The sequence below is a fragment of the Hypanus sabinus genome, chromosome 3 (assembly GCF_030144855.1).
Source record: "Hypanus sabinus isolate sHypSab1 chromosome 3, sHypSab1.hap1, whole genome shotgun sequence".
Classification (NCBI taxonomy): Eukaryota; Metazoa; Chordata; class Chondrichthyes; order Myliobatiformes; family Dasyatidae; genus Hypanus; species Hypanus sabinus.
Window position 1 is genome coordinate 33,357,477 of NC_082708.1, and position 12,006 is coordinate 33,369,482.

The 12,006-nt window shown below is 40.7% G+C and overlaps 1 protein-coding gene and 1 long non-coding RNA gene across 4 annotated transcripts in view; one reads left to right on the forward strand and one right to left on the reverse strand.

Moving 5' to 3' along the window:
* LOC132391180 (uncharacterized) overlaps positions 1 to 12,006 on the reverse strand; it is a 1,045,680-nt gene that overhangs the window by 45,629 nt on the left and 988,045 nt on the right. The window lies entirely within an intron of this gene.
* The window catches only part of LOC132391182 (uncharacterized), a 56,675-nt gene that overhangs the window by 22,664 nt on the left and 22,005 nt on the right, over positions 1 to 12,006 (forward strand). The window contains exons 3-4 of one of the 3 annotated variants that reach the window (XR_009511112.1): positions 6,818 to 7,074; positions 8,056 to 8,935. This is a non-coding gene — a long non-coding RNA (uncharacterized LOC132391182). Of the gene's footprint in view, positions 1 to 6,817; positions 7,075 to 8,055; positions 8,936 to 12,006 lie in introns of those variants that run through there. The other 2 variants (XR_009511111.1, XR_009511110.1) reach the window with 2 other exon arrangements.

Sequence of the window (12,006 nt, forward strand, 5' to 3'; positions counted from 1 at the left end):
GATGGAATGGTGCAGCAGACTCGATGGGCTGAATGGCCTAATTCTGCTTCTGTGTCTTATGGTCTTAATATGGGAGTGGATGGGGAATTATAGTATAGACACTGGGAGGCTCAGTATCACCCCTGTAAAATAAACATAGGAACCCTAAAAGCAGACTACCAATTGCATTTGATTTCTCTAATGCGTTGGAGACTTACTAGTTTTATTTTAGTCTTTAGATTCCCAGCACCTGCAGTTTTTGTTTTTCATTTTCTCATTATCTCCCATCTATGTCATCATTTTTTTCTATTCAAGGAGATGACCTCTCACACTTCTTCACAGCAAGTCAAAAATAAAGTCTCTTCTCATAGCTGAATCACTCTGTCCCAGACAACATCTTGTTAAAATCGCTGTGATTGATTTAGTAATACAGTAACACCCTCCCATTATTAGATTCCTGCTTAGTGACCCATCCTCCTGTCACGTTTAAATCACTCCCTGCCCTGCTTTGTTTCAGATATCACTCCCTCTGGCTTGTACAGGTACACATTTTTAAAAACCAGTCCCAATGATATCGGTCTAAAACTTTCCCTCCAGCATCACATCATATATTCTTTTGACCTAGCCGGTGATTCCCACTTGCTAGCATGAGGCACTGGAAATATTCCAAATACTTACAACCTCAGAGGGTCAACCTGGCTTCTTAAATTCAGGTTGGCATTAGAACCAATGTCAATAACAAGTTATACTGTTTCCCTTCCATGTCTAGAATGACACACAACCATTCTTGACCCAAGCATTCAGGAGGCAACACAACGTCCTGGATTTACAGCTACAGCTGCAGAATCACCCAGTTATTTCCCTCGCACAGCCCTTCCAGGTCCCTCTGTTCCTCACTGAGTACTCTCCCACTATCTCCCCAATCACCACGCACTCAGTCATTCATCAGCTGAAAGGATAATGCTTGTATCGTGATATGTCTCTATAACACCCTATCTGTCATGGGGAGAGAGTACCAGGTGACAAGATTCAAGGACATGTTCAAACACTCTTTAAAAAAAGTTAAGCATGCCTGCTGTCTGCATTTGTCCCATTTCCCTCTAAACCTTTCCTATCCATATACTTGTTCAAATGTCTTTAAAGTGTTATAATTGGACTTGCCTCTGTCACGTCCTCTGGCAGCTCATTCCACTAACCCTTCATCCGTGTGCAAACCATTTTTCCCGTTCGATCCCTTTAAAACTTTTCCTTCTCTCTTTAAATGCATGACCTCTAGTCTTAGATACCCTTATCCTGGGAAAGAGACTGTGACTTTCTGCCCTGAATAAGCCCCTCAGAAAGGTCAGCCTTCAGGAAGATGTTGCAATCTATCCAATTTCTCCTTATAAATCAAGCTGCCCCCCCACCCCCAATCAAAGCAACATTCCTGAGATCTTTTCTGCACTCTTTCTAGATGGTATTGAAAATGTCAGAAGGGTTTGCATAATTGCTGGAGGTGTACACCATTTCCCAGACCACACCCCACCTGCTCTGTCAACTACTTCTTGCTCCATCAGTTTGCTTTCTGCCCTCATCAACCAAGCTAGAACCCAAGAACGTGGAGTTGTAGTAAGTCCATCATCAATCCTGAGGGTTCGTCTGAGAGGAAAGTGATGTCCCTTTAAGAGCTGCCCGGATAGATTGTAGTGGTCAAATTAAAGTGTAATAGCTGCAAGAACTAACAAGACGTTATAGAGAATGCTCTGCTGGAATCGACAAGCAGAGCATGTGCCATGTTACAGAAGAAATTCTGCAAAGCCATTTGTCAGTCATACAGTCATAGAGATATCCAGCTTGGAAGCAGACCCTTTGGCCCAACTCCTCTGTGTCAAATAAATGCCTTCCTGAGCTCATCCCATTTGTCTGTTAGGCCCTTATCCCTCCAAACCAGGGACTTTCTTCTGTCGTGCACTCCTACCGTTAACTAAGAGGTCCGTGAACTCCTGGTTGGGAACCCCTGCTCTAAAGCTTTCCCATCCATGCAATTTTTAAATATTATAATTCTCTGCCACGTTCCCTGGCCGTTTTACAATCTTCAAAGGCATAATCATGCACACTGTGACAAATACTGAATGCTGCAATTGACTTAAACAGATCTTGCCCATAGATTGCAGCCCTTCATTTTATCTTGGGACTATCTGATTCAATTGGTTTCCTGCTCTTCATTTGATTTTTGCGAACTGATTTAGGATGTCTCATAAATATGAGAAAGTCTGCAGATGCTGGAAATCCATAGCAACACACACAAAATGCTGCAGGAATTCAGCAGATCAGGTAGAATCTAAATGAACTGTCAACGTTTTGGGCTGAGACCCTTCTTCAGGACTAATAATGCTCTCAATGTGAACAAAAATAGTTCAGAAAAATTTCTAGACTGAGGAGTGATGCACCATCAATAACTCACTCTGAGGCGTAAAGGCGAGACATCAATTTTATTGACTGGAAGAAGGAACAAGCAATGAGTGACCACCATACTACATCCTGGAGACTGAGAGGCTGGGCTCAGGCCTTGATCACCTTTATACAGGGGTCTGTGGGAGGAGCCACAGGAGCAGTCAGCAGGGGTGTGTCCAGACAGGTATATGTAGTTCACCACAAGGAGTTAAGTCAACATAACCCTGTCCTTAAGAATGATACAGAGTCACCAAGTTTTGAAAGTCCTTAATTCCTTAACTGGTTCTTTATTCGTTAACCAACAAAGGGACTATTCAATGTCTGTCACTGACAGCCTGACAAGCAGATTAACTTCCTGTAATGAAAAAGGTTGCTCACCAAAGTCCATATGATAAAGGTAATGCACTGCTTACAGAGAAAACTAAATGGAAAAATCTTCCAATGCTCAACCCATTGTACCTTAATTAATGCTTTACTTCCTCTATGAGTTACTTGCTGCTGACGTCAGCAGACCTGGTTATAATAAAAGCCCAGGATAGACTGTGGCTGATCTGACAGATTAAGCCTAAAGAGACCTTGCCCAAAGATGGTAGCACTTCATCTTCCTTTGGGACTATTTGACACAATTGGTTTCCTGGCATCAATGCCAGAGTACCTATTCTCAAACAAAATGCTGGAGGAACTCAGCAGGTTAGGCAGCATCTGTTATTGTGGAAATCAATAAACAGTTGACGTTTCAGGCCAAGGGCCTTCTTCAAGACTGAGAAGGAATGGGGAAGATGCCAGAATGAAAAGGAAGAAAGCTAGAAGGTAATAGGTGAAGACAGGTGGGTGAGAAAGGTCAAGGACTGGAGAAGCAGGAAACTGATGGGAGAAGAGAGTTGTCCATAGGAGAAAGGGAAGGGAGGGAGGTCTCAGGAGAAAGTAATAGGCAGGTGAGAAGAGGTCTAAAGTCAGAGTGGGGAATAGAAGAAGAGGGGGTAGGGGGAATTTTTTTACCAGAAGGAGAAAATGATATTTGAGCCATCGGATTGGAAGTTACCCAGATGGAATATAAGGTGTTGCTCCTTCACACTGGCACAAGGAGAGGCCACAGAACGACACATCAAAATGGGAATGGGAAACAGATGTTTGGCCACTGGCAAGTCCTGCTTGTGGCAGATGAGTACCAGAAGTGGAGGGATGAATAGACAAGTGAGGGAGCAATCTCTTCAGAGAGCGATGGTGGTGGGGGAGGAAGGTAAAAATATGTTTAGTGGTGGGGTTCATTTGGGGATAGCGGAGTTGCGGGGGATTATGTGTTGGATGTGGAGCATGATGGAATGATAGGTAAGGACAAGAGGAACTCTATCACTATTAAGGCAGTGGGAAGATGGGGTGAGCCTAGCTGCATGGGAAATGGAGGAGGGGTGGGTGAGGACAGAATCAATAGCATAGGGAGGGAAACCTCTTTCTTTAAAGAAGGCTGATGACCTGGAACGGAAAGCTGCTTCCTGGGAACAGATGCAGCAGGGGCAAAGAAACTGAGAGAAGGGAATAGCATTTTTACAGGAGGTAGGGTGGGAAGAGGTATAGTCCAGATAACTGCGGGAATCAGTAGGTTCGTAAAAGATGTTGGTTGACAGTTTGGCTGCAGAGAAATTGATAAAGTGGAAGGAGGTGGACCAAGTGAACTGAAGAGCAGGGATTTTTATAAACCTACTGGATTCCGCCAGCACTTTTTGTGTGTTGCTTTGGATTTCCAGCATCTGCAGACTTCCTTGTGTTCACTTATTTTCAAATCCACTTGCCTTTTTCTCTTCTGTATGCCCACCTTTTCCTAAGCATTCTACCTTTCAGGTACTTATTAGTCCTGTTACACAAAACCACAGCATGGAACCTGCTGATTCTATACATGCTACATCTTGCATAATGATTCTACACATGGTACACTTCTGTACGTTATTTCTGAGCTACATAATTTAACACAGAAACACATTAGATTTACATGAGGAACTAACAAAGTTAAAATTACTCATGAGTTTAAAACAGGAAATGTTGGAAGGTCTCAGCAAGTCAAAATGTATCTATGGAAGATGAAATGGAATTAATAGATTGTGTGGATATCCTTTCATCAGAACTGAGATAACGTAGAAGTTAAACACACTAAGTTGGAGAAAACAACAATGACAGAAACGTTTATTTGACTTCTTCTTCCCACACAGATATTGCCTCAATATGTCTAAAGCTTTGTTTTTTTAGTTCCAATTTCAAGAATTTTACAATGCATGATTTTTTTTTTCAATTAGATCATCTGTAATTAACAAGCCTTCACAATCCTCTCTCAGTCAGTACCTCCACTGTTAACACCATTTATATGCTCTTGGTCCTCTCACTATTAGAATCACCCTCTTTGTTCACCCAAACCCTTCTCTGCAATTTCAAACATTGACTTAAAATGTGGGTTCCATTTCACTTGCCAGCATTTTCTGATCTTATTTCAGTTTTATTGCTAACACAGGTTTTACTTTTTGATTAATTGTGAATTATATCATATCTGATCTAATTCTGATGAATTTTCTCATGGTTGGCTCAATCTTCTGCTAAAATAATTGGCAATAATAATCTGATGCCTGAGCAATGTTTACAATTATTTATACTCTCTGCCTGAAGCTGCAGTCTCCATTTCTTTGAAGTGGTAAGAAAAGGATGCTTATCAGAAAATTTAGTGACGATTAATTCAGCCGAGAAAGCAAAACCATGCTTCAGTAATATAATACATTACCTAGTTATAATTTAAATCTTAATTTGTACCGTACATTGTTTTTCAGAAGCACTTTAAGTAGCTTTGTTTTGACCACCTCATTGTTACAATAGGTTCAATAAGCAAAGACCTTCTCTAACTTCTGTTAATGCCCCTCGTCCCCTTCTTACCCCATCCCATATATATGTTTAATTTTTTTCTCTCTCTTTCCCTCTGACAATAACTCCTTGCCTGTTCTCTATCTTCCCCGGTGCTCCCCTCCCCCTTTCTTTTGGATCATAAGATGCCTTCCATCCTATGATACTCCCCCTTCTCTAGCCTTGTATCCCTTTTGCCAATCAAATTCCCAGCTGTTAGCTTCATCCCTCCCCATCCTGTCTTCTCTTATCATTTCAGGTCTCCCCCTTCCCCTCCCACTTTCAAATCTCTTACTATCTCTTTCTTTTGTTCATCCTGACGAAAGGTCTCGACCCAAAATGTCAACTGTGCTTCTCCCTGTAGATGCTGCCTGGCCTGCTGCATTTCACCAGCATTTTGTGTGTGTTGTCTGCAATGTAGTACTGATTATTTGGAACTGTGCTCAGTTTCCACAGTTTACAAGATTTGATTTTTTTTTATGAACATTGACTGCTATTTGAATGATTATACCTCTTGAAGCAGAAAACCTTTATACTTCATCTGGGTAATTTATGATTTAAAGTCTGATGTTACAATGTGTTATTGACTAATAGCATGGGATTTACTAGGACCGATGTTCCTGCATCACCATTACTTTGCGGTATGACAGAAACACCACTATTCACTGCGCAAGCCTCTTAATATCTGGCAATGCACCAAAGGTATTGATGCATAGCAGCAGTCTTATGTAAGGAACAATGGTAGATGCAGCCACAAAACAAGATTCCAGGCCTGGCCAACCAAGTAGTAAAAGTTCAATATAAGATCATATTCCCTGACACACAGACTTCCTCTTTCTATGAGCTAGACCTATTTGAGTGTTCTGGCCAAAAAATTCCTTCACTCCATTTCCCTTTCCTGTGGATCAGAATCAGACTCAATTTCACCGGCCTACGTCGTGAAATTTGTTAACTTTACAGAAGCAGTACAATGAAGTACATGATAGATAAATAAATAAATATAGAGGAAAAAACTCAGTTACATTAAGTATATATTCGTCTATTAAATAGTTAAGTAGTGCAAAAAAAAACAGAAATAAAAAAGTGGTGAGGTAGTGTTCGTGGGTTCAAAGTCCATTTAGAAATCTGGTGGCAGAGGGGAAGAAATGTTCCTGAATCGCTGAGAGTGTGCCTTCAGCCTCCTGTACTTCCTTCCTGATGGTAACAGTGTGACAAGGGCAATCTTACTTTTGGAACCAGAGTGTTATAACTAACATGTTCACTTTTCTGTCAATCATACCATCCATTGTGAAATCCAAGCAAAGTGTGGCAACACTTGTGGACTCTCCCCAGCCCATTTTAAGGTTGTGTTGGTTGTTAATGCAAATGACATATTTCTCTGTATGCTTTGATGTGATAAACAAATTAGCCTGAATCTTAACTTGAACCTATTCCTTGTGAAATGCCCTCAAGTGAGGTATGGTATAAAGTTGTGTATAAAGCCTCCATGTATTCTTCACTATATTCTTCTTGTTGATTCTTCCAGCTGCTTTGAAAGTGATCGTGCATGGCGGGGAAACAGACAACACTTGGCTCCTATACCTGAAGTCTCTAAAGTGCTTTCTTGACTGCTCTCCCTCCCCTGAGAAAAATTAGATTTAAGAGAAGTAGAAAAACTAGAAGAACAGAGGATGAGTTTCACTGTGGAGCTTATAGATGAAGAGGCTGGAGAGGCAACGGTGAGAGAGCAACGGATATATATTTTAAAATCATGACACTGGCAAAGTGAAAAATGATATTAAGGTAATGGATGGATGGGAATTGTTACAAATTAGAATTATTGCAGCTGAGGTTTAAACACTCATAATATCTTGATAAATGGACAGTCAAGAAAGCATTGTATATGTTTGAATCTGGAGGAACATAAGTTTAAAAGTCTTTCAACAGTGATCAGCCACTGACTTAAAGGAGCAATATTATGTAGGTATAAGTAGGCAGAGTTTAATTAAGCTGACATGGAGATGAGAGCTCATCTTTGGGTCAGATACAACACAGCTGTTGCAATTAGTCTAGTTCAGCCTAAAACAGTGATTCATGTTCAGTGATAAAAGTGAAGAATTGTGGAAGTGTCTGAAGGGAACGTCTTGGGCCTTCACAACATTTAATTAGAGAGAACTGAAGAAGTAAGAAATTAAGAAAGGAGATGGCAAGAAAGACTTTAAAATAGTCAGTTGGAAATACCCAGCAGGCAATTCAGCTTCTGTAGGGACAGAAAAAGAGTTAAAGTTTCAGACACTGAGCTGGGTCGATAGATTACAGACTTTAATGCGAACAGAGTTAGAGGGAAAAGAAAAGAATAAACACTAAGCCAAATAGAGTTGTTAACTAAAACTCTCAGATGGAAAACTAAGCCAACACTGTGGCTGAAAGGAATACCTAAATACAAAATGAGTACTGCTGGTCTCCAGACTCAGCTGACTCGACAGTCCAATTTCTCAGGCAAGGCTGAATGCAAACAGGCAGCAACGCATTGCTGTGCTTTGCTCAAGTTTTGACAAGCACTACAACAAAAAGATTGAAGTTAAATACAGACACAATGAAATAATAATTAGCTGACACATGCAAATTCACGAGCTCAATTGCTGTATCTCTGCGCTGCCGAATCCGTGGTTGTGACATAAGCAGTTCAGCAGTTCTGATGGAAGTTCATCAACTGTTTTGCTCTGCCCAGACATGTTGACTGATTACCTCAGTATTTCCCGGATTTTTTTTTTTTGTTTCCAGCTTTAAGGTATTTTACTTTGGTACGATGGTGATGAGGAACTAGGTGTCATCAGAAGACAAGTGGAACTTGATGTCTCATTTTTAGAACTATCTACACCTCTTATTTTCCCTCACACATCGCAAGGGTCCAGAGGGAGTTTTGGATAAATGACTTGAGGAACTCAGAAAAATAGTATGGCCTTTTGAACATTTATCTTGTGCAGCATCCATGGAAATAAAGTCAACGTTTCAAGCCAAAGCCTTCCTCTGCCCTGAAGAAGCGTCTCAGCTCGATACATCAACTGTTAGTTTACTTCTACGGGTGTTGCCTGACCTGCTGAGTTTCTCCAGCATTGTGTGTTTGATGCTTTGGATTTCCAGACTCTGCAGACTTTCTCATGTTTGTAATTTATCTTGTGTGTGAGTGTTTTTAACATAGTACTTCATCTCTCCACTGCACTTTCCTTTCAACTCACTGCTCAGAAATATTGCTATTTTTAATCTAAAATGTTGTTCATTTTACCTTTTATGTAAGGATGTCAGGATAACTTTTATGTAAGAAATACAAATATGACTACATGACATTTTTGGAATTTTAATCTAATACGCAACTCCATGGTAGGTTGATGGTGCTGTGTGGAGCCTAAATTGATGGCTCTTGCATTATTTATTTTTCCTATGTGGTTTTATTCAGCCAACCATGAATTTTACTCATTTAAGGCACTGATATTCAGTGCAATATTTCTCAACATCCTTCAGAAAAAAATAGTTAAAAACCAATGGAATGGTGAACAAATGAATTTAATTTTTCTGTTTCCTTTCAATATGCTTTGGAGAGTGACTTGGAAGATTCATTTTTTTGTTAAGGCAGCATCACAATTGAACTATTCTATTTCCGGGTTTTGCCACAAATAAAATCCATACATACTTACCTATTCCCAGATGTGGGCAGTCTTTTACTTTACAACGAAAGCTACCAAGGGAACAGCAATGAAATACTACGCGGCACATCCAATCTTTTCACAGTTTTATAACACATCCACAGTAAATCGGGGGAATAAAGAAAGACACCAATCATAGCTTGAAAGCTAGCTCATGGAAACAACTGGAAGACCGGGATAATTGAATGTGGATGCTCTCTGCTGCTGCCCTGATGTTAAAATTGCAGTCTTTCATTTTGGTCACAGATGTTCCCAGACACCAGTGAACAATTGGGTTGAAACAGAAGTCAGCACAGGTTCAAGCAGGGAGTTGATTTGCTAACAAAAATAACAAAAAGGGAACTGAATACAGAAGCAGGAAGGTTAAACTTCACATATTGGGAATTAAAGAGCACAAGTCAAGAGTATTAATGCTGGTTCTATTATTTGAAGAAAGGTTTAAATGCATTGGGATTTAGAGAATTTTAAATAGTCCAATAATCTGGAATGTCCAATAAAGAAGTTTTGGGAAAACTAGCCATTTTGGGCCATTTATCTGATGATTTGAGAAGAATAGAAACATAGAAACATAGAAAACCTACAGCACAATACAGGCCCTTCAGCCCACAAAGTTGTGCCAAACATGTCCCTACTTTAGAAATTACTAGGCTTACCTATAGCCCTCTATTTTTCTAAGCTCCATGTACCTATCCAAAAGTCTCTTAAAAGACCCTATCGTATTCACCTCCACCACCGTTGCCAGCAGCCCATTCCATGCACTCACCACTCTCTGAGTGAAAAACTTACCCCTGACATCTCCTCTGTACCTGCTCCCCAGCACCTTAAACCTGTGTCCTCTTGTGGCAACCATTTCAGCCCTGGGGAAAAAGCCTCCGACTATCCACACGATCAATGCCCCTCATCACCTTATACACCTCTTTTAGGTCACCTCTCATCCTCCATCACTCCAAGGAGAAAAGGCCGAGTTCATGCTCCCCAATCCAGGCAATATCATTGTAAATCTCCTCTGCACCCTTTCTATGGCTTCCGCGTCCTTCCTGTACTGAGGCGACCAGAACTGAGCACAGTACTCCAAGTGGGGTCGGACCAGGATCTTATATAACTGCAACATTACCTCTCAGCCCCTAAGTCAAATTCCACGATTGATGAAGGCCAATACACTGTACGCCTTCTTAACCACAGAGTCAAACTGCACAGCTGCTTTGAGTGTCTTATGGACTCGGACCCCAAGATCCCTCTGATCCTCCACACTGCCAAGAGTCTTAACATTAATACTATATTCTATCATTATATTTGACCTACCAATAAACTGGAAGAGAATTGATTGAAACATATAAAATCCTAAAAGATTTTAAGAAGGCGGACGTGGATGGAGTGTGTTTTTTTTTAATGTGGAAAACCAGAACTGGGGTTATTGTTTTAACAATAATGGGTCACCCATCTAATACTGAGCTGACATATTTCCTTTCAGGGATGGTGCATCTTTGGGACTGTCATCCTCAGAAGGCAGTTAAAGCAGAGTCATAGGAAATTTTTAGGGCTGAGACAGATTGTTTATCGGTAAGGAGCTGGAAAGTTATTGTGGGGAGACAGGAATGAGGAGCTGAAGTTATAATGAGGTTGGCTATGGTCTGTTAAATGCTGGAGCAGATTTAAGAAGCTGAGTTTGTATGTTCACTGGATGTTGAACTCTACCACACTGAAAGAACTGAGAATTATTGGAAATTTCATCCCAGTAACTGTGACCATGCTTCCTTCCCCTCCCAGATACTATTATTGCCCCAAACACATCTCAGCCCAGTCCAGTCACTTCTAATTTCAAACCCAGGTTTACCCTCACCCGATCACACAGCCACTCCTCTCCCCTTCCACACTCTCCTATTTCCACATAACCGGTTGGATCTCTGTACCAGCTTTGCTGCCTATTACTCTTCACAGAATGCCAGCTTGATGGGAATTATAGGTCTCTCTGCCAATATCTTTGTTTCTGATGTTTCCTGGGGCACTATGTTCCAGTAAATTAGTGGCAGTAAATGCACAGAATAATGGGGAAGAAATAGAATAGGAGGCCGTGATTCAAGAAAATCAATCCTACGTTATCAAATATAGAAGAGGCTTTAATAAGCAGCAAAACTGTTCCAGAAATGCCACATGCTGTTCTGTTGTGTGGGCTAGTAATGTTAGAAGTGTGACAAGGATGACTCATTATTTTAAAGTCTCCAGAAAAAATTTACAACTGTCAAACAAGAAACTGCAACATCTAACATTTGGAAAAATCTTAAATTGGTACATAACTGAATGATTAAAATGCACCATCTGTCAATTAAAGCTACCTAGGAGAATTTTTGGCAAGATGAAAGAAAATACGAGCACAGATTCTTCTACCCTTCTGAAGTTGTTATAAGATTTATAGACTTTCTCCAGTCACATTTTGAATAAAAAATGATGAAAAAGTTACCAAATCACAGCCCTGAAAAGTTTGGGCAACATCTCAACTTTAGAATGTCCATTCTTTATATGGTTCTGTTTGATTGGCCTTCATTTAAGGGAGCTAGAGCTAAATTGATATCAGCCAAGCTCCAGCTTCAGGTGACAGAAGCAGCAAATCATAAACACAAAATATTCTGCAGATGTTGAAAATCTTGAGCAACAGAAACAAAGTGCCGCAGGATTTCAGCAGGTGAGACAGCATCTAGAGAGGGGAATGAACAGTAGACACTTTGGGCCAAGATCCTTCATCAGTACTGGAAAGGAAGGGGGAAGAAGCCAGGGTAAGAAGAACGTTGGAAGGGAAGGGGCTCAAGTTGGCAGGTGATTGGCAAAGTAAAGTGAGGGGGAAAATGGACAGGTGGGGGAGGGGTAATGAAGTAAGTAGCTGGAAGTTGATAGGTGGAAGACATGAAGGGCTGAACAAGAAGGAATCTGATAGGAGAGTACAGTGGACTACAGAAGAAAGAGCAGGAGGAAGGGCAACAGAGGGAAGTGATAAGCAAATGAAGGGAAGAGAAGGGGTGAGAGGGAAATCAGAATA